We start from the raw sequence: 23,738 nt of genomic DNA on the forward strand, positions 1-23,738 counted from the left end.
AAGAGGAGAGGAGGGGTTAGAAGAGTACTAGGAGGAGGAGAAGGAGGGGAGGAAGACGAGGATAAAGAAGACGAGAACAAGGACGAGGAAGAAGGAGAGGAGGAGAAGGACGTAAACTAGAGAGAGAGAGAGAGAGAGAGAGAGAGAGAGAGAGAGAGAGAGAGAGAGAGAGAGAGAGAGAGAGAGAGGAACATAATGGTGGAAGAGCAGAGAGGCATTACAATCAACTATAGCGATGGATAAACCTTCCTCCTCAGCAAATATTTTGTGACTCTACTTGACTCTAATCACGCCTAATGGAACCCGAACGGAAGCGGCTCTTGTTCAATTCCCTCACAATTAACAAGTAAGCACGGACGTAACTCAAGTGAGCCTCTCTGCTCCTCCTCCTCCCCTTCCCTTTCCCTCCTCCCTGCCTCTTCTTTTCCCCCGGCAACGCTCGGCTGAACTGGTCTGAGAGAGAAGTTGCAGGGAAAAAAAAAATCAGCTTCCGGTACCTCCAACGTTGCCTCTGCCGTCACGGTCCGTAGTGGCGATGAGAAAGAAAAATAAAGAGAGAGGAAAAAAAGGTAAGCGAAAACAATCCCTTGCCTGAGAACATAATTTGGCTATACCTCCGTCCACTCAACTCATTCATAGCGTCTGGTTTTCCTCCACACGCCATTTTTTTTTTTACTCCGGTTTGATAATTACGTTTTCCCTGAAGTGAGGATTAAAGTCGCATTTCCCAGACGTTGTTATTCCCTGCCACTCCTCGCCTGCGCTAATCCCCGCCAACGATCCTGAAGCCTGGCGTTACGAGGAGCGAATGAGTGGTTCCTGTCCCTCTTGAAGATGATGTAGTGGACGGCACATGTTTACACCACCTCTAAGACTGTCATCGGATCCTCGTCTACAAATAACGCCCGTCAACGCCCCAGAAGTCTACCGCCACAAGGAGTGAATTAGTAGTCTGATGTGTGGTTCTTGAGGACAGCGTATGTAGTTGATTTATAGTGCTTTTGAGACTATCATCGGATCTTCGCCTACAAATAACCCCCGTCAACACGCCAGAAGTCTACCGCCACAAGGAGTGAATTAGTAGTCTGGTGTGTGGTTCTTGAGGGGAGCGTATGTGGGCTGTGTTGATTTACATCTCTTTGAAGACTATCATCGGATCAACGCCGAGAAGTAAGCCTTGCAAAACACCCACATCCACCGACAAGGGATTACGTGATGGCTTGAGGTAAATGCCACAAAACCTGCGTCAAATCATTATTATATCCCGCCCGCAGGTGACTTGACAAGGTTTTATGTGCGTCAGGTCAAGGCTTTGCCGGCTGTTTGTCTGTCTGCGTGCATTGTGGGGCCGTGTTAGTGTCAGGGCTCGTGCCGGCAAAAACTAGAACACTATCATGCATTATTCAAGTTGAAATAGTGTGTGTGTGTGTGTGTGTGTGTGTGTGTGCGTGTGTGTGTGTGTGTGTGTGTGTGTGAGAGAGGGCGAGAGAGATATTATCCCCTCCCCCCCCCCCCCCACACACACACACACATACACACACTTAACTAATCAGTCAGCCACTCACCCGGTCACCAATAGAGTCTGCCGGCGCTCTAATACATCGCGGCCACCCGAGACACCTGCCCCACTTTGAGAGCCTCACGTTTACCTGTCGGAGTCTGAGATTGACAGGTGCGCTATAGACAATGCACGGTGCACGACAACTGCCTCGATGCACCACACAGAAGTTAAAGCAAGATTAGTGTTCAACTATGTAGCTCAAGCGAATTATGTGCCAGCTGCTTCTATCAGTCTAGTGGCTTAAAAGAAAGACTGCGTTCTTGTTACTGGTAAGGATCGATAACATATTCAGTAGGTGGTGTCTCGTCGCTTGTTAGTGACACAAGCGGCAGCGAGGGGTGGGGTGGGGGGTGGGGGGTGGGGAGAGAGAGAGAGAGAGAGAGAGAGAGAGAGAGAGAGAGAGAGAGAGAGAGAGAGAGAAATAAATATATAGATGAATAGCAGGGATGAAAGAAGGGGAGAAAAAGGCTCATCCAGACCAATGAACATCAAAAAGGGATGACATTGAAAAAGAAAATAACAGTAAGAAAAGAATATCGAACAAAGAAAAAATCGAAAAAGAAAAGTAACAGCAATAAAAGAACAACATCAAGAAAAGGGAAAATATAAAGAAACATCATCCACCTTTCGGCCATAACTAATATTACCAAAATTAAGGGTTGGTCTCTTCTGGGAGGAAAGAGGCTCACCCAGACCAAAAAACATCAACAAAAGGCTGATATAACAAAGAACACCAAAAAATCATGAAAAAGAAAAGCAAGAGTAAGAAAAAAACGAAAAAAACATCATCCACCTTTTGGCCCTTACTAACATCACCAAAATTATGGGTGGGTCTCTTCTGGGAGGAAAGCGGCTCACCCAGACCAAAGAACATCAACAAAATGATGACATGCAAAGAAAGAAAAGGAAAAAGGAAAACAAAAGAAAGAAAAAGAAAAACACCAACAGAAAATAAAATAAAAGAAAGACAAGGAAAAAGAAAAGCAAAAGAAATAAAAAGAAAAAGAATAATACCAATGGAAAATAAACTAAACTAAAAGAAATAAAAGAAAAACAAAACAAAAAGAAAAAACAGAAAATAATAAATAAATAAAAATAGATAAAAAAACTATAAATAAATATATAAATAATAAATACAGAATACAATTAATTTTGCAAACTAATTAACCCTAACTTTAACTAACTTTAACCAACTTTAAGTGAGCTGTTTCCTTTCCTGTAAAAAAACACTATGAAACTACTATTTAACTACCTAACTAACCAACGAACCATTTAACTAACTGGCTACCTAACTATAATACACCTGATTCACTACCTATTAACTATTTAACTAACCAACTAACTAACTAACAAACAAACCATATACCGAGGAAGGTGTGGAGGGAAGGAAAAGAGGAAGGGGGGAAGGGGGGAAGGGGGCGTAAGGGATCATCATTTGGCTGTAAGGTGTCGTAAAAAACATATTACATTATTTTCCAAGTGGATTTGTTTCGTTGTTTTTCACACCTATTTCACGCCATAAGCAACGGTTTTGAGTTAGATAAATTCAGATTCAACAAAGACATAGGCAAGTATTAGTTTACCAATAGAGTGGTGAATGAGTGGAACAGACTTGGTAGTCTTGTTGTGGGTGCCAATACTAAAGACATTCAAGGAGAGGTTGGGTAATTTCATGGATAGTGAGGTTAGGTGGGGTTATTCTTACAGGAGCTGCCTTGTTTAGGCCAACCAGCTTCTTGCAGACTCCTTACGTTCTTATGTTCTTATGAATATCGTCCTCGTCTTCACGGAAATCCTATTGCTGTATTCACTACGCCTTCCAGCCGCCTCCTCCATGTCCTCGCCCATTACCCGCGCCACACCTGTTCAGGAAGATGTGAAGCACCTTTCTGACACGCACACACTACCTGTAAACAAGGTAGATTAAACAGGAAGAATGTTAGTGACACTCCTTGACCGTACACTCCAACTTCTCTATTCCCAGGCATTGTCCGGTAGCTCAAACACCGCTCCGGTAGCTCAATCGGTTAGAGCGCCGCGCTGCAAGGCTTCACGGCCAAAAACAGGTGGCGGTTCGAGCCCCGCTCAGGCCGAATTCTTTCCGTTGAATAGGAGTGGTTACTGTCCCCCCTTGAGCAAGGGGGATGGGGTGTGTGGTGTGTGAGGTCCTGGCAGTACCCAGAGATCGACAATAATGAGCACTCGCTCACGTCGTTTGGGTACCTGCTGGCGAAAGCGAGTCCAGCTCGTGATCAGGCCGCAGTGAATTACACATACACACACACACACACACACACACACACACACGAGCATCTCATCATTGTTGTGTTAATCTCCCCCGTGAATGAGGCGACTCTCTCATCGCTATGCTGGCAATCACACCTGGTGACGCCACGCCTCCTCGAGCACCAAGAATAAACGAAATAACCACCACCAGCCGACACCCACCCCCTCTCCTCCTACACCCCTTTCACCTCCTCCTTCCCTCCCGCCCTCACGAGAAGCGTCATTACCTGCAGCACACGACCCCACGTCCTTGTTCCTCGGTCCCTGTGGCACCCTCAACCGAATTATCTGTAAGGGGCATTCTCCCCGGCAAATCCCACGCTCCCTAGAATTAACCAGCTCAGCGGACTGAATCAGCTTAACGAGCCGGCACAACCAAGGCACAACCGTCACAGAGCAGCCGCGGCATGAGGCTCCAAGCAGACGCGAGAAGGAGCACCGCTACTTGAGCCTCAAGCTGAGCTCCGCGCCGGGTACAAATTGAGTCTGGTAGGGATTTGCCTTCGTCCTCCCACCGCCATCACGTTCATATTGAGATCACGTAAACACACACACCGCCATTGTCCTCGGAAGGCGCGTATACACACACACACACACACACACACACACACACACACACACACACAGTCACGTTTCTACACTCACGTACGCAGCATACAAGTCGTAAATAGCGGCTGTGTATTATTGCCTCAGTAACGGAAACCAATTACATGCCTGGAATAAAGCAGCCGGAATAACACACCGTCATACAACTGGAAAAATAATGGCTCCCATATCGACGGCGGGTCACACAGTTGCCTCGTAAAACACAAAAGGCATATTTCTGCCCCCATGACGTTCTCGTGCGTGCTCCTGCCATTCATACCTGTCCATTGCTACTACTACTACTACTGGTGCTGGTGGTGCTGGTGCTGCTTCTATCACAACCTTTATAGTCGCCTCTGTTACTAATGTTGCTGCTGGTTTTGGGCTCTTTACATATGCTGGTTAATTTTGTTTTGCTGTTATTTGCAAACGTTTCTTATTGGAGAGCTAATGATTTTCAGCAATTGTAAACTATCCATGATTTTTTTTGTGTGTGACATATTCTCTCTCTCTCTCTCTCTCTCTCTCTCTCTCTCTCTCTCTCTCTCTCTCTCTCTCTCTCTCTCTCTCTCTCTCTCTCTCTCTCTCTCTCTCTCTCTCTCTCTCTCTCTCTCTCTCTCTCTCTCTCTCTCTCTCTCTCTCTCTCTCTCTCTCTCTCTGTCTATCTCTCTCTCTCTCTCTCTCTCTCTCTCTCTCTCTCTCTCTCTCTCTCTCTCTCTCTCTCTCTCTCTCTCTCTCTCTCTCTCTCTCTCTCTCTCTCTTCTCCTTGTCACCCGTCCGTCCACCCTTTAGTTGCAGCCCCTCACTCCTCGCTCATAAATATTTCCCCTCAAACACGGAGCGGCGTCCCCTTACACCTCGCTGCTGGCAACCGTCGAGGGGATCACTGACACTCTCGGTCTGGCTCGCGAGGGGAGGCGATGCGGGCCTGTCAAGACTGCTGACCTGCAAGGGAGTCACGTGTCTGCCCTGCGCCTCCTCCTCTTCCTTGTCGTGTTGTCTGGCTCGGGCTGGGGAGGCCCGAGTGACAGCCGAGGTATAGAGTTTGAGAGAGAGAGAGAGGAAGAGAGGGTGGAATGACATGAAAATACGAAGGAAAGATTGTGAAAAGAGAGACAAACATAGACAAAGACAGACAGACACAGAAACAAAGAAGACAAAGAGATAGACAAAATACTGATAAATCAGGAAATAGATTGACAAAGAAAAAAACAATAGTCAGCAATATCCATGACTTTTCTCCTTTTTCCCTTTAAATTTCACTTATTACTCATCCACTTTCACCAGACTCACCTTCACGTTCACAGCTGTTTTGTCTTGCTGGCCATAACTCGTTTTTCCTCGTTTCCTTGCATAAAGATTTCCTTAATTAATATCACCGTGAAGACAGTGAGACTAAAAATAAAGAGAGTGAGTCAGGGGAGATGGTGGTCACGACGGTACTGGTGGTGGTGGTGGGGGTGCGGACGACGGCGCAAGGAGGTAAAAGAAAAGAAAGGTTTTGGGTCACGAGCATGCAGAGAGCGTGGGCGGGGGAAGGGGAAGACAAAGGCCGGCATAAGAAGTCTGTGGGAAAGGTAGAGGCAGGGTGAGGCGGAGCAGGAAGGGCGGTGTCACGGTCTATAGTTCAGCCGTGTCATAATTCTGGTCTGGCGGAGGGAAAAGAAACGCCTGTACTAACTGACACCTTGCTATTGTCAGTCAAGGGGGAATGACGGGTAGACACCCACACCAACTGCCATAATTCAGCAACACTTTACTGGCTTACACGATCATAAAATTAAGCCTAGTACTATTGCAAGGGCGAGGGGTGGCTCACGTCTATCTTATTATGCTCAAGGTGGAAAGACGAGCAGAAAGACACACCAAATCCATTGCTTCAGACACATAACCGTCTTATGCGATCATAAATTAAAGCTTAGTACTACTATTGGAAGGACGAGGGGTGGCTCAAGTCTGTCTTATTACTGTCGAGGTGAAGAGACGAGCAGAAAGACACACCAAATCCATTGCTTCAGGGACACCTTACTGGCTTACAGGATCTTAAAATAAAGCTTAGTACTACTGGAAGGGCGAGGGTTGGCTCAGGTCCGTCTTATTATTGTACAAGTGGAAAGATGAGCCGAAAGACACATCAACTCCCTTGCTTTAGAGATACTACTGACTTACACGATCTCAAAACCCAGCTTAATACTCATGGAAGGGCGAGGGGTGGCTCAGGTCTAACACTAACTGCAATCTTATCATTCTCAAGGTGGAAAGGACTCACAGAAAGGCACACCAACACCCTTCCTCCGGTGATATGATACACTGGATTAGACAATAATAACCCAGCTAGACGTTCCTGGGAGGGCCGAGGGGTGAGTCACGGCTGTCTCAACCATGTAATTACCGCCTTATTGTTGCCAGTCAAGGGGGAGAGACGAATAGAAAGGCACACCGAGGCCCTCCCCTCAGTGACACTCATGATACACTGGACGGCACGATCCTCACCCAGCTAAAGGCTCCTGGGAGGCCGAAGGGAGGTGGGTCATGGCCGCCTTGGCAATTTAACGGGTGAACAATTGCCCGACTGAACACTTCTCGGTGAATTGTTGGCTGTAAGGGGCATGACAGTCCCCACCGGAGTTCCAGGTAGCAGCTAGATTATTGGTCACCCCAGCTCGCGTGTTGAGGGCCGGGGACAAAGCTGGGAGGGAGGAGGGGTAGGAAGGGCCGTTCAGCCGACCTTTAAAACATTAACTCCCTGTCATATTGATCTTTCTTGGACCTTGGTGCCTGCCTCCCACTCGGCCGGCCAGATAGCGCCAGCGGGTGTTGGTGCTGAGTGAAAAATGGGTTAAAGTAGCAAAGTTGATGATAAAAAAAGAAGTGCAATCCATTCTGGCAAAGAGGAAGTGCAGTGTGGTGAAGTTTGCCTCGGCGTTCGTCGCGTGATAACCGTGGAGGCGAATATGGAAAATAGCTAGGCCGGCAAAACTTTGTTGGAACAAGTGCATTAAAATACCATCCCAAACTTTGCTTATGGGGCATTGAATGTTCGCAAGTACCTTCAAACACACACACACACACACACACACACACACGAGCAGAACAAGAAACCTTTAGCATCCAAACGTTCACGACCAAACGAACACACGGAACTCACGGGACGAAGGGAAGGCAAGCACGCGACATGACTGTACGCGAAGAGAGAGAGAGAGAGAGAGAGAGAGAGAGAGAGAGAGAGAGAGAGAGAGAGAGAGAGAGAGAGAGAGAGAGAGAGAGAGAGAGACGCGTGACATCACAGAAGCGCCGAAATAATTTATAAGTCAGAGTCCGTCTTCCTCTCAGTCTGACGTCAGTGATTCTAAACCCAAACTTGTCAATTTCCGGCGGCCGACTCTCTCCCTCTGTATTTTCTTCCTCCCTTCCCCTCTCCCTCTCCCCCCCACCCGCCTTCTCTTCAGGGTGTGCCGAACTCTCTGACAGGAAGTTGAAGTATAACCTGTGTGACTCGAAGCAAGTTCCCGGCGAGCTCCTGCGGCGAGGCATGACTTTTAGGAAGTTATTGTCTGTTTCGCCTTGTTTGTCCGTAGCGGGCCTTTATGCGTGTGTGCGTGTGTGTAGGGGGGCGGTGAGGGGAGAGAGAGAGAGAGAGCGTGTGTGTGTGTGTGTGTGTGTGTGTTAATGGGTTTTTCCTAGTTTCGGGTTCTTTTTTCGTGTTTGTGTGTTATTGCTTTAACTCTATCTCTGAAACACACACACACACACACACACACACACACACACACATACACACACACTCACACAAGAGCGCAGAAGTCACACACAATAATATTATTTGTCGTCCCTTCTCCCTTCCTTCTTTTTCCCCCTCGACACACACGGACTTAAGTGAGAGAGGCACGAGGCGGCGGAGCGATAGCTGGGCGTATGGGATGATGAAGGTGAGGTGATGGGTGGCTGGGGAGGCGGGAGTCGACAGGAATAAGAGCGTGGGTGACGTGGAATGAGGTGGGAAGGGAAGCATGTGACTGCTGGAGTGGTGCAAGAATGTCAGAGCAAGTAGACAGCCATGTAAAAGATGATACCGGGGATGGATGAAGGGAGGATAGTGACGTGTTGAGAGTTTGGATGGAGAGATGGAGAGGACCGGTCATATCAGGGGTGTTTTGGATGGTGATGGGACAAGACAATGATGCGTCAGGTCGTGGTTAAAAAATATAGTAAACTTGAGTGACTTTTTTTATCTCTGTATTTGCGGTTATTACCTTTTTAGTGTTATTGCTGCGATTATTACCGGTATTGGTGATATTAATGCGATTATTACCTTTATTAGTGAGTAAATTGTAAGTGAACGATGTATTACGCAAATAAACTATATTTTACCAAAGACAAAAACAAACATAAAACTCGAGACTGTTTACGCATTACCTTTTTAATTTTGTAGGTGAAATTATATCACCATTCGTTTTACTGTGAAATTCTATTGAAGATAACTTTAAACTAACGTATTAAATTAGACTTGATTTTGATTTTTTGAAATTTATAGATCAAACAAAACCGCTTTTTATCGTATTAATTAATGAAACGAAAAGCTGAGATGTCGCCTCCCGTGTATATCTGCTCGAGCGCCTCCACGTCTACCCCAGTGTTTGCCTCATAAAAGTCCAACAACACGGGATCTGCGGCTGTCACTGAATCACTAAAGTTTGCATCCCAGACTCGGGGGCGCCGAAAAGGTTGGGCGGCGAAGCTTGACAAGTAACGTTACACAGGATGGCTCTTCCTTTTACCAGCCTCGAGAGTGCAGTAAGCGAGAGAGCAGTAAGTGAGAGAGTGAGTGCGTGAATGCGTGAGTGAGAAAGTGAGAAAGCGAGTGAATGTAAGAGAGGAAGAGAGTGTGCAAGCTTGACGCGAGACACTTTAGAGCATCGTTCTTTTACGGAATTTTAATGTGAAGTTACTGACTGTGAGTTAAAAAACGGATGGGAAAGAGAGAGATCAAGTGGCTGAGTGAGTTGAGTGGGAAAGTAAATAAGTGAGTATGTGAATGGCCTTAGTTCTTATCACACGCAAATCAGATTTCCAGGTTCTTTCCGATTTTTATTTTTATTTTTATTATTAACCCATGCTAGAAATTCATAGGCAGGATTTCTCTTTTTGGTTCATGCACTGGGGCGTCTTCCTTCTCTTTAGTATTGTCACACGCAGATCAGATTCCTCTCTTCTTTTCCGAATGTTTTATTTTTATTTTTTATTGAATGCATGCAGGCAGTTCACTGGCAGGATCGCTCGTTTTGGTTCATGCACTGATGCTTTTTGCCTTGTCTTGTCTTCCTGTCACACGCTGATCAGATTCTCTACTTCTTTCCTGAATGTGCGTGATTTTTTTATTGAACTCATGCAGGCAATTCGTAGGCAGGATCGCTCTTTCTGGTTCATGCACTGGGGCGTCTTCTCCCTCGTTAGTATTATCACACGCTAGTCAGAGTCCCAACATCTTTTCTGGATTTTTTTATTTTATTAATCTCAAGCTTACAATTCATAGGCAGGATCGCTCTCTTCGGTTCATGCTCTGGGGGGGGGGGGGTGCGTCTTGTTCCCCCTCCTCCACCTCGAAGTCTGGGAAAAGAACGAGGCGTGAAGCAGAATAAGAAACGGAAATTTGACGCTCCTCCTCCGCCAGTGAACAATAGTTACGACACGATCATTATCCGCTGTGGCAGGAAAACTAACGAGGGAAGGCTCTTAATAATGCTAATGAGTAAAACGTTGCCCAGAAGTTTGTTCGTTCTGACTAACGGACGTGACGTGGCGGTGGAAATGGAACGCACCATGGATGAAAACAAAAGGAATATGAGGCTCACAGGATAAAGCATGCGACTAATGTGATTGGTGAGAACTTTACCAGCACCAGCTCCCCAGTAAAAAAGAAAATAGAGAATACCGAGGATGGAAAATAAGTCACAGGGGATAATATAAGTTTTAAGGAACACAAAAGAGAAGCAAGTTTTACGAAGAAGAAGAAGAAGAAGAAGAAGAAGAAATAAGTTTAAGGGAACAAAAGGGAGTTCGAGTGAAATTGAAATCCTGCAGGTAACGTGTGCTTGTTTACAGAGGAAGAAAACTCCCCTAAACAAACCTTTCCACCCCACGGACGGACCACTCAAGGACGCCGCTGACAGGACAAGACACACACACACACACACACACACACACACACACACACACACACACACACACATCGCTTAACCTAATTCACTTCATAATAACAACTTGCCGCGAAAAGGAAGACTCCCCCCCAAGCCTTCCCCCTTCATACGCGTCCAAGTAAATTTGCAAGCAGCAGCGGCGTCGCCCGTATTTATCCAACTTTGAAAAATATTAGAGGCAGTAATGGCCGCCGAACATTTATTTTGCCCGACTTGTGCACAGTTGGAGAGAGAAACACCGCTATATATTTTCTCGGGACCGGTTGGTTATGGGTGGCTGAGCGAGCGGCCAGACTTTTGTTTCAGAATTCCGTCGGCGGCGATAGAGAGAGAGAGAGAGAGAGAGAGAGAGAGAGAGAGAGAGAGAGAGAGGGGGACTAGCTCTCTTTCTCTTTCTCTTTCTGCCCTTGAGTGTCTAAGTGTTGCCTGACTGTCGGTTCGGAGGCTGACGCGTCTGGATTGGCTGCAGAACTTTGGGCCAACTTCGATCCCCTCCTACTCCTCCTCCTCCTCCTCCTCCTCCCGCTCCCTTTCAGTGTTGGTCCCCATCTGATTATTCACTCAGGCCAAGGACGAGAACGAGGACAAGGACGTGAATTCTCGAGGCTGCCAGTGCTGTGTGTGGGTGGCGCTGTGGCTGCCACGTCGTTATGGAGGCCGATGAAGGGAAGGAGAAAGAGGAGGAAATATAGAAGAAAGAAGAAAGAGGAGGAGAAGGAGGAAGAGTAGAAGGAGAAGGAGATGGAGAAGGAGGAGGAGAAAGAGGAGGAGGAGGAGGAGGAGGAGGAGGAGGAGGAGGAGGAGGAGGAGGAGATGGAGATGGAGAAGGAAGAGATGGAAGGAGACGGAGAATAAAAAGAAGGTGGAGGAAAGGATTTAATCTGTACGTATTATGCTCCGCCGTCTATACCGAAGTGCTTCTTCAAACGATAATCATATACATATAGTTTTGCGGGAGGCTGTATAGGGGAAAGAATGATATTGTTATAACTTTTTTTCTCTTACCTTCTTATCTTCCTTCTTATCTCCACCTAGGTTTTAATCATGGTTATCCGCTACCGTATATGTCGAGCTGCTTCTTCAAACGAGTGTCGCGTCGTTGAAGGAGATGGTGAAAGGAGCAGGAAGAGGAGGAGGAGGAGGAGGAGCAGGAGGACGACTTTATATGACTGTCTTTTTTCCTCTCACCATTATGTAGGTGACTTTTAATCGTGGCTGTGCACTGTCATGTTTGCCGCCCGAGCCTCTTCATTATAAATAACGCCTCGCCGCTCATCATCACTTTCACTTCAGTTTCTTCTTCTCTCATACCTGTTGTTGTCTTCGTCTGTCTGGGAATCCTCATCGCGCATACTTTTTCAGTCTGTCTCTTTATGATTCTTAGAAAAGGCCATTCAGAAGGGAAAGAAAAACTGGAAACCTCTCTGTGGATTTTTTTTTTTTTTTGCCTTTTTTTTTATTTCGAAGACAGTTCCAAGTCTATAAAGCGTGACATCTCCGCGGCTGAGTCAACATTTACAGCAGCGAAAATGACAACAAACATGAATACTGAGACTTAAAGAAAACGGACTGACACATTATGCGGCATTCAATTATCTTATTTTCTTTCATTCTCATCTCGCAAGGAAAACTTTCACGTGACTTTTTCAGATCGTCGCTTAAAACAAAGAAAGAAAACCTGGAAGTTGTTTTTACCTCTTTACCTGTTTGCCTTTTATTTCTTAACATTTTTCCAAAGAATCCCTAATTAAAAAAAAGATCACATGAATTCGAAATGAGGACAGATGGGGGCAATATATTCCTTTACAACACCACCAAGAATAAAAACGAATAAAGAAAACTTCAACCGTGAACACCTTGCTCGGGGCCCCTTAGACCAACGCCGGAGATAGGTAGATTGATAGACAGACAGATAGATAGATTTTGATGTCAGAAAATGGCCCTGAGTTGAGGTTTCTCCTTCAGCGAACAGACGAGGAGGAGGAGGTTAGGCGGGGGAAGGAAGGATTAGGGATGAAAGGTGAGGCGGAGGGGGCGAGGGAGCGAGAGGCAGGAGGGAAGAATGGATGTCGGAGATTAAAGTTGTTGAGCCGTGCCAGCGAAGGGAGAGTGTGTGAGGCAGCGAGACAAAGCAGCGTAAAGTGTTTATTTGTTTTCTTTAAATTCCGCTAAAAAGGGGGAAAGTGTGGGTGTTTGTGTGTGTGTGTGCGTGTGTGTGTGTGTGTGTGTGTGTGTGTGTGAGAGAGAGAGAGAGAGATTGTCAAGGTAATGTTTGTGCAGTGGTATTTTTTTATAAGACTTCTTCCGTGTATCAGCAAGTGTCATTATTTGGTTACATTGAGTTGAAGGGTATCGAGATTTTATAGAGCTTCGTCATAATGTTTTCCTGTCACTCCCTTGTCTTCTTGGTACGTGTTTCGAACGTTCTTATGTGTGGCTTTATATTTCGTTTTATTTAGAAGATTAATAACAGGTTGCTTTCGACTGACAGGATTGAAAACGTGAAGGGAAAATGAAAATGAAGAGTAAGAATTAAATGATATTACGTCGTTCATAATTCTATTTCATTCCTTTTCATTTATTTGTTTCCCCCGTTGTTTGTTTTCTTTTCCACTTTTGAATCAGTGTTTATGGACGGAAATGTGTGTGTGTGTGTGTGTGTGTGTGTGTGTGTGTGTGTGTGTGTGTGTGTGTGTGTGTGTCATCCTCTTGTTGACACTCGCCGGTGCCACGCATTTCCTCCGCTTCAAAAACATGTTATCACAACCTCCCTCACTCCGTCCGCCCTTTCCTGTGCTTCTGCCCCCCACCCCCCGCACCCCCACAGCACACACACACACTCTTGCCTCAGCATCTTTTCCTGCCTCCATCCTTCTCCATCTGGTCTGCTGTCTGTCTCGTTTTTCTCACTCTTTTCCACCAGCTGATTGCACCGTTCCTAAACATCTTTTACCCTGGCTTGCAATTCTTACCTTTTCTGTTAGTTATTCTGCCTCCGTTCTGCTGGCTTTCTAGTGTATACTGATCAATACTCTTTTCGTTTTTTTTTCTCCGTATATTTTTTTTTATCTCTCCTTCAATCTCCACCATTTATTTTACCATATGAAGACACTCTCCTTAATAGGTTCACCCGGTCTTGTATTCCACCATTATGATTTTCTATTTATTTTTCCCCGCTTCTAGTCATTGCGAAAAATGTTTGCACTACTTCTGCGTTCATTCATCTTCGGAGCGGTTTCCTTTTCATCTTCCACTACCACAAACGTTCTTCCTAAGCACCGTCGGTCCTGCATCCCATTAATGTACTCTGTATCTATTTTTCCTGCCGCAGTCGCTTACTTTTATCGCTTCTCTTGTGTGCTTTTCCCACACATCATTCATCCTCCCTCGTCTCCCCGCCCCGCCCCCTCACCGCCCCGCCCCGCCCCGTTAGGCTGTATAAACAAGCTGACTACCGTTGAACCATCAGCTGAGCGTGACGTCACAAGTGTCACCCCAAACCAGATGATGATAAGAACTTCAAAGCGAGCCTCTGATTGCCCCTTTCAACTGCAAGGATTTTACATTTCCGGCCGCCGCAGCTGAAATCGTTGGACATAAAAGTAAAAGCCATTCTGTTTATACGCTGAATTCTTCCAGGAAATCACAGGGCATGGTATGGATGTATCGATATTCTATTTAAAAACGGTATATGACACATGCTCCGGTCAGGGCAGGTTTGGTATAGAAAGGAAAGAAAAATAAGTAGAAATGAAAATGTGTGTGTTTTCGTTCGCGGTTATTCGAGTGCAGGAAGTAAGTTTATTCGTGAAATATTTCCGCAACGAAAATATTGGATTGCAGAGAAGACTTTTGGGAGGAGCTGAGTGTGGTAGGAAGGCATTTTGTTGGATGGAGTGGGGCCTTGGGGGGCGCGAGGCGTGACCTGCGGCGACCACCACCACCACCACCGCTTACAACCAACACCACTACAACCATTATTACCAATACCACCTCCAACAGCAACCACTATCATCACCACCACTACCAATCATCACCACCTTCACCGCTACCGCTGCCTAGGTCGAGCGTCGGTGTCTAGCCAACTGTTCCTTTCCTTCCGGAGCTCTGAATCACCCCGCCGCCGCTCATGTTGCGGGAAATGGGGTATGATGATTATGAAGATAATGATGAGAGCGAGGCGGGGCGGTGTGTGTGTGTGTGGGGGGGGGGGGCGGGGCGACAGGCAGCATCTGTCAGCAGTCACGCCACTCCGCCTGTGACGACTCGAGGGGCGCCCCCACAGCCGCCCCAACCGTAGCTGCGTTTTCTCTTTTTTTGCGTGACGTGGCGAATGCTGCGGAACAGTTTTATGCATTAACGGCACCGCCAAGTTGCTGGGGAAGTTTCTGCGCGCCCTGCTTGACAAACCGATGCGGGGGACTTGAGTACATCAAGGCAAGTTTTCTTCCCCTACATCCGGTGCGGGGACATTTGGCGTGAAAGTAAAAGCGATCTGACTAATGGGAGGCTAAGAAAATCTCTACGGGAAGCGGCGCCCGGAGAGTCTTCTCAGCTGCGTCACTCCCGCCAAAGGGATCATCACGCAACCCCTCCTCGGCTCGGCGGCGTGACGCCCTCAGAGGAGCGTCGTGGAGCGGGGCCCGACGAGGGGCGAGGGAGGTGCCCGGGGCGCTGTGACGCTTGAGGGGGCGTTGGGGGGGGGGCGCTGATCTGGTTTCCTTCCCCCTCGGAGTTGACACCCACGGAAATAAACCTCATTTGTTTTTTCATGTGGAGCCTCAAGTTATGGCTGTTTTCTCAGACCGTCTGTGATGCGACGCAGCGCCACACTTCCTCGGCGCGCCTGGAGCCAAATGCCGCTTATATTGGCGCTACGTTATGCCCTTAATGAATTTCTTTGTTCCTTTATGAATATGCAACGCGTTTCCCCTACACGTATATATTTATTTTCGTTGGAATGCTATGATTCATTTGACGTCGTACCCTATTCCCCATCAGGCTCCCCTCCCTCAGCCCCCTCGCCCATTCCTGCTTTCTCTTGGTTCATCTCCCTCCCTTCCTCCCCTCCGTCATTCTCTCCCAGCTGTCGCAGGGGACTAGCGGCTCCCCTGCTCGGCGCGCGCTGTAGCAACACTTTCCTCCCTTCCCTTTCCTCCCCTCCCGCTCCTCCCCTCACTTTGTCTCTCTGTAGCAGTTCCTTCCGTCGCCCCTGTCTGAGGTTATACGCTTTTCGTCCCTCCCCACCTCCCTCCCTCCCTCCGCTCTCCTTCCCTTCCTCCTTGTTAAGATCTGTGCGAAAATACTCTTCTTTGTTCTCTACCTCTTTCGTACCAGCAGCATCTATTTTTTTTTTTGCCTGCGTTTTATTCGTGTCTAATGTATTCATATGTTCCTAAGGCAAAGCTATCATACTGTACTGCAAGGTCTGATATTGCTTTCTTTGATTTTTATTATGCTAAACAAAACGAAGATAAATCATCCTCACTCTTTCGTCACCTAAAACACGTCGCGTCTCTCAAGCTAAACGCCCCTGTTCTTTCATCACCCTGTCCCCTCTTCCTTTCTCCTTCTTCCACTTACTAATTCGGGGCTCTTTCTCATCCTCGTTTTTTTCGTAGTATGTGTATTCACCCTCTCTCTCGAGTCACTCATGTGAGCAGAGTCCCATTCTTTTAACTCTCTCTTCCCACCCCTCTCCGCGCCCTCTTTGACAACTTAGGGCTCCCCCGCTCTTCAGACAAATATTTCCGTCCCATATTATTCCCCCTCCCACTCTTCTTTCCTGCACCTCATTCCAGGCTCTTATTTTCTGAGCCGCACATTTATTCTTATCATCTGCTCTCCTTTCCCTTTGTTCCTTATCCGCTTTCAGCCGCAGCCCCTCGGCCACCCTCACCTCTTGTCTCGCCTCCCCTCGTGCAAGGTCCTCGTGTGCTCTACTCGTTTCTATTTCGGGAAGGCGGTTCCTAAATATTGGCATTTAGACTTTGCTTCCATTACACAACTGTTTCAACTCCCTGCTCTTCGTGTCTCTCGTTTCTGGGCAGCGAGACCCCACGCACGTCCCCCGCCACCATCTGTCACCGCCGGCGACAGGTGTCCCCCGCGCCCCGCCACCTCCGACCCCGGTGATAAAGGTTGGCTGACGGGGAGGCGCACCAACGGCCATCTTCTCTAGGACTCGGTATTTTCCTGCAAAGAATCTCCGGGTTGACTGTAAGTTATGTCTTTCTCCCATGATGTATTTCCTTCCCTATGGTTGTACTTTTTGCCGGAGCTTGCGTCCTGAAATTTACTGGTGCGTGAAGGCAGAGTGACTTGGGAAGTTTGGAGTGAAGCAACTGGTTTGGCAGCGTCAGGAGTAGCGGCAGCAGTTACAATAACAGCACCAGCAGTAGACATCCGCAGTGTGGGCGTCATGTGTTTGATGAAATTCTTAGGCTGAGGTATCGCAAGGTTTAGTTACGGTGTGTGGACACGAACTAAAAGCCATCATGACGGGTGAACGACACGGAGCCTGCGAGACACGGTCGGCACACACACCCGCAGGAGGGAGTAGTCATGGGTAGCAGCTGCCGGGACGCGGACACGCACCACGCACCGACGAGGCGAGCGAGGCCCTGAAAGCTGTGCCTCGTGAAAACTGTGAAATATGTTACCATGTAGTTAGCAAGTCAGTCTGCCTCCTACGCTGCACGGCCTGCCTCTCAAGTCTCAGCCCTTTATCACACACACACACACACACACACACACACACACACACACGCCGCCGCAGTAAGTGAACCTAATCGGGAACAGTAACCACCCTCATCGTGCTACGCTGATCCTGGGAACCCTGTTACCACTCAGCGACCACTTTCACAGCACCCGCACTCTCCCTTCCCTCCCCCCCCTCACTCATCCGTCCTTCCCTCCCTCCTCACTGACTCCCTTCCCTCCCTTCTCGCCAGTCCTTACCTCTCCTTCACTCCTCTCTTCAACTCCTCCAACTCATGCTTCGCCTCTCACTCACTCACTCACTCCAACTTTTCTCCTTCACCTTCTCTTTCCCAATCTTCTGCATCCACCTCCTCCTCCTCCTCCTTTTAACTCTTCCCACACGTCCTTTTTCTCCCTGTAAGCATCACTCGTATTTGCATTTTATCCTCGCTGACGCCATTACTTGCACCATATCACTCGTTCATCCCATTAATTCATCATCGTCTTATGGTTGACTCTTTTTAACATATCATTCCCCATCGTTCAATCTTCGCTTCCCATCCTTCAACAACCATTTCACACCGCGCTATATAATTCACCATTCTCTCCCATTCTCTCCTCCCTCCTCCCTTTTCTCTCACCTCACCCCTCCCTTCATCCCTCCCTTTGCTACCTTATCATCCCTCCATCAGATGTCGTTCTCAAAATCACCACCTTTCTTTTTTTCTTTCTCTCTTTTTCTCTCTCCCTTCCCTACCTCTCTCCCTTCCTCCCCAACCCCAACCGGACCCCATGCAGCTACCCACAAGAGAGAGAGGCCCTCTTACACACACACACACACACACACACACACACACACACACACACACACACACACACGTTCTCTCATTCATTCATGGGTGTAAGAGTTGAATACACTTTAATTAGGAACCGTGATTTTGAACTTCTGCTCCGAATCCATTAGCGGGAAACACACACACACACACACACACACACACACACACACACACACACACACACACACACACACACACACACACACACAGGAGTCTATATTTTGTGTCTCCTCTTCGGCGCTTTAAATGCCAGACTCAAATGCTAATGCTCGCCTAGTATTGTTAAAACCCCCCTATATACATTTTTTTCTCCCTCATTCACTCTCTTCTCGCATTCGTTCTTTGTCGTTTTTTTTAGCTCCCTGTTACTCATTGTCTTGCTGAGGATGGCGTGAAAGAAAGGGAGGGACGGACGGTAGAAGGGAATGGAGGCGTGAGAAAAGTTTTTTTTTTTTCGTTATTCTCCCCCTCTATCACTTTATTTGATTATCTATTTGTTTATCTGTCCGTCTATCTATCTCCCGGTCCATCTTTCCTACACCCTTAAGTACAAGCATTCATATCCATTTAGCGCTGAACTATATTTCTTGTAGATTATTGTCGCTCGCCCCTCGTCCGCCGTGCATATTTCAGCCCGGCAGCCCTTTCTCATTTTCTTCCCCTTCCGCTATCCTTGCATCATTCATTTTCCATCATCTGCATTTATTCTCACACACTCTTAGTATTCCATTTATCTTGGCCCGCCGCCTCCTGTGTTCTCTCTCTCTCTCTCTCTCTCTCTCTCTCTCTCTCTCTCTCTCTCTCTCCTCCCCCCCTTTGTGTAAGATTTGTTTGTTTTTATATTACTAACAATTTTATTTTTGTCGTAGTGAAGTCTCTGCCACGTTTTCCATTTTATTATTTTCTTTTGTTGTTGTTGTTGTTGTTGTTGTTGTTGTGAGTCTATTCCTTACTGCCGCGTTCTCATCTACACAGTGTAAGCTTTCTCCTCCTCCTCCTCCTCCTACTCCTTCTCCTCCTCCTCCTCCTCCTCCTACTCCTTCTCCTCCTCCTCCTCTCCACATCCATGTACATTTTCTTTATACATATTCCATTCTGTTCACAATCTTCCTTCACCACCAAACTCTCCTTATACCTTCTCTTACGGTTTTACTTCCACTGTTTTCATTATTATTCCCAGTTATTCACCCTTTATCTCTCTTTTTCTCTCCCTTTTCCTCCTCCGGTTCCTGCCTATAAAATTCCTTGTTCTTTTCTTCCTGTCTCTGTCTTTATAATTCCTTCTTTATTGCCATTTCCACTTTTCTCTATGTTTTTTTTACCGCCCACAGGGTTCAATTTATTTTCCCTCTCCTTTGCTCCGTCGACAAATATGCTCTCTCTCTCTCTCTCTCTCTCTCTCTCTCTCTCTCTCTCTCTTCCCTTTACCACTTTATACACAGTTTCCTGCTAACAAAATTTAACCTTCCCAGTCTTTTTAATACTATTCTCTGCGCTCCATGCATTTTCCCCTCCACTCCTTTTTCTCCTCTCCGCCATACTTTCCTCCATTCTTCTCTCCACCTCACATTTACACCTTCCTCCATGATTCTCCTTTGTCCTTCATCAACTATTTCCTCCTCCTCCCGCACGCAGACACACACGCATCTTTTCCCTTCCTCTTTCCTACATTCATTCCCTCCTTTCATCCCACACACTCTTTCATTCCTCTCTCCCCGCTCGCTCATGTGCTTCTCTCTCGTTCTTTTTCCTTTCCCCTCACGCTCGCCTGCTTCTCTACATATTCCCGTTTTCTTTCCCTCGAAGATGCACGTCCCAGTCTTTTCTACTCTCCCCTTTGTCATCTTTTAGTTCTCTGTTTTCCCTCCTCCTCCTCTTCCTCCTCCTTCCCTCCACATTCAATAATCTCGCTTTCCCTTCCCTTGCCCCCTTCAGTAAAACACAATCCTATGTTTGCTTGCTTCTCTTCCTTTCCCATTCAGTCATTTCACTCCTCTCTTCCCCTTCACACGGCTTCGTTTTCTGCCTACCTCCTCTTTTTTTCGCCTACTGAGTTCGTCCTTTCTCTCACGTTCCATAAGACACACATTTCGCTCTTCTTCCTTCTCATTCAATAATTTCACTGCCCTCCTCCGCGATAAATCAGATATTCTTTCCCTCCTGCTTCCACATACGACCCTCGTCTGTGTATCTACTTATTTCATACAATTTCGTTCCCTGCTTGTCTTCCTCCCCTCTCATCCCTTCGTCCTATATCTCTCCCTTTGCTCTGCGTTCAAAGTTGAGTATTCCTCCCTCACTCACTCCCTATACTATTTTCTCCCTTTCTGTATTCCTCCCTCCACACAATACAATTCCTCTGTTGCTTTTCTCTCATCCTCCTCATTCAATATTTCCATTTCCTCCTTTCCGTCACGTTCAAAGTTGAGTATTCCTCCCTCACTCACTCCCTATACTATTTTCTCCCATCCTGTATTCCTCCTTCCACACAATACAATTCCTCTGCTGCCTCTCTCTCATCCTCCTCATTCAATATTTTCATTTCCTCTTCTCCGCCACGTTCAAATTTCTGCATATTCCTCCATTCCTTCCTTCCTTCACGTTTAATTTTCTCCCTGTCTTTACTCCTAACACGACAGACACTCAACCCGCTGCTTTCCACCCTTCCGACGTACAATCCAAGCGCTGCTCACTTCTCCGCCACCCAGACATTCCTTTCCCACAATCGTCGGTCCAAGTGGCGGCCTCATCTAGCCTCGCGTTAATATTCATGAGGCCGGAGTATTCCAAAGGGCATCTCCGCATCTTTTAGTCAGCCTCCCTCGTCCGCCCTTCCCTCGCGCTGCCGCTGCTAAATTCTTGACTACAGTGGGCGGCGGAACCACACATTATGAGGGATTATTCTCCCATTGTGTACCCGGGAGAGCAGAGCGGAAGTGTATGTTGCGTGTGAGGTATTCCGGTTCTGTGATGCGTCTGGCGGGTTGTGTGACTGGAAGGTTGTTAGATGGGCGGGTACTGACTGACGTGGGTGGGTGAGGCTTGTGGTGGTGATTGTAGTGGTAACATAGATGATTGCTGGTTCAGTATATGAATGCCTTGTGTTTTTTGGTGAATGAGGTTTTGTGTGTGTGTGTGTGTGTGTGTGTGTGTGTGTGTGTGTTTGCATAATGTTAGAGTGTATTTGCACATCTTCCGTGGAAGACCTAAATCAGTTTAACAGGTATGAGAGAGAGAGAGAGAGAGAGAGAGAGAGAGAGAGAGAGAGAGAGAGAGAGAGAGAGAGAGAGAGAGAGAGAGAGAGAGATTAAGCATCCACTCTGCAGCAGGTAACAAGGACCCCGAGCCAGACACTCACTAATCACAGGTAACCACCACTGCTTCGCTCACCTGTTCCCCCTCCCCCACCACCTGCCCCGCCCCGCCGCAGCGATCTCAAATCTCGTCCAATTACCTTTTCCTCCCCCTCCTTCTCCTCCTCCTCCTCCTCCTTCATGTATTCACAATCTTTAAACTGTTCCTTGCCTCTCCTCTCTCTGGGGCTCAGGGCGTGTCTACCCACTCACTGTTACATTTCCACCTTTATTGGTTTGTTTTTTATTTATTTTTGTGTTTTCCTGCCCAGAGACGTTTTTGTGCGGGAATAATCAAGCATTTCATAGTTCCAGGCAGCCACTTTCTCTTAATTTAAGGTTCGAGTACCAGTTTTAACTACTCCTTTTTCCACCGCGAGTTTTTTTTGTGGTTCAGCAAATTATTAAAATGACGAATGATTGCGTAATTTTTTGTCAGTGTTTTAAGAATTTATATATGCGAGTATGTAAAGTATCGTCGTGTTCATCCGTTATCTCTTTGAGAGCAAAAAAGTGCTGACTGTGTTAATTTAATGAACTTCTATATTTGTATGATGTTGGGTCTGTTAATCCGTCGTGTCCTGAGGTCTCGTAAGTTTGTATTTTATATTAGATATTTCGAGATATAGTTATGCCTTTGTGCTGTATTCATGCAGTTTATTAGTTTCATGAGTGTTTCCTTCCCGATGATGATGATGATGGACTAAAAACGAAATAGAAGAAGAGGAAAAAAAAGTGCTTTCTTCCAGTATGTCAATTAAAGAAGTGTATATCTCCTTATGTATTTGTGAGGCGACAAACCATGTATTTTCTTCACCTCAATTTTCATTCCTCAAGTCCCTAAAATGTCTTAATACCAGGTTTATTTCCACGTGTGTGTCCTTGATGTGTCTCCGGCTCTGGGAAATGTCCAAAACCAGTCACCGCAGAAACACGTTATGCTAATAGCGGCATCCTCGCCCCTCCTCAGCTCGTTGTCATCGCCTTCCACTCCGATGTTCGCTTGGGCGGAAAATATGTATAAAGTATGCCCGGTAACGGAGCCCCTGAAGGTGACAAGTGAGGAACCGACGAGCGAGTGCTGGAACTGGTTAGCTTAGTCCACCCAAGGCATTCAGCATGTTACCAAGCCATTCGCGTCTTTGTACCCCACAGCTTGTTATTGCTTGGTATGCTCTATAATTTTGGCTAATGTGTCTGTCTTTTTGCTTGTCTGCTTGTGTGTGCCCATTTCTCTGTCTGTCAGTCTGTCCGTCTCTCTCTCTCTCTCTCTCTCTCTCTCTCTCTCCGGTAATAGTCCCATCTTTCAAATTCCACCATGCCCCCTATAAATTTCCCATCGTCCTCCCATCAATCACTTCCCAGGGCGCTTCTTGCAGTCCTTCCCTAGCGTTCGTGTAGTCGTCTTCTCTTTCCCCTCATCCACATCCTCCTGCCTCTTCTTCCTCCCCTCTAACCGTCCATTACCCCCTCCCGCCGCCTCCTCGTTCTCCGCCTTCGGTTACACCCACTCACTCTCAGTCTCACTCACTCCCACACGCACACACTCTCACCCACGCTTCGTCTGCTTCTAAAGCCGTGATTCCTTACTTACCTTGGTATCAATATCGATTGTGTGTGTCTTCGGTCTAGTGTGTGGGAGTGATACGTATGTGTGTGTGTGTGTGTGTGTGTGTGTGTGTGTGTGTGTGTGTGTGTGTGTGTGTGTGTGTGTGTGTGTGTGTGTGTGTGTGCATTGGTTATGTATGTTTTACTTGCTTATCTTTTTAGTGGTATTTGAGCTTATTTGTATGATTTTTGTATGATTTTAGTTATGTATATTTGACTTACTGTTATCTCTACACCTTTTTGTTTGTTTGTCTCTGTCTGTTTTCTGTTTTGTCCGCGTGTCTGTCTGTCTGTTATCTCTCTCTCTCTCTCTCTCTCTCTCTCTCTCTCTCTCTCTCTCTCTCTCTCTCTCTCTCTCTCTCTCTCTCTCTCTCTCTCTCTCTCTCTCTCTCTCTCTCTCTCTCTCTCTGTTCTCTTCCTTTGTTCCTCTTTAGTTATATTACGTCTCTTCCTTCTCGCCTGAACCCTCTCCTCCCCTCGCTGTAAGCTCTCCTCTCTCCTTCCCTTTCAAGTCCTCTCCTCCATCCGCCGTCAGTTGGGTTATTCTCTACTCTCGCCCGTTTTTCATTTGGTATAGTCTAACGCTCATTGGCGCTCCTTCAATATCCAT

This window comes from Eriocheir sinensis, chromosome 15 (assembly GCF_024679095.1).
Source record: "Eriocheir sinensis breed Jianghai 21 chromosome 15, ASM2467909v1, whole genome shotgun sequence".
NCBI lineage: Eukaryota > Metazoa > Arthropoda > Malacostraca > Decapoda > Varunidae > Eriocheir > Eriocheir sinensis.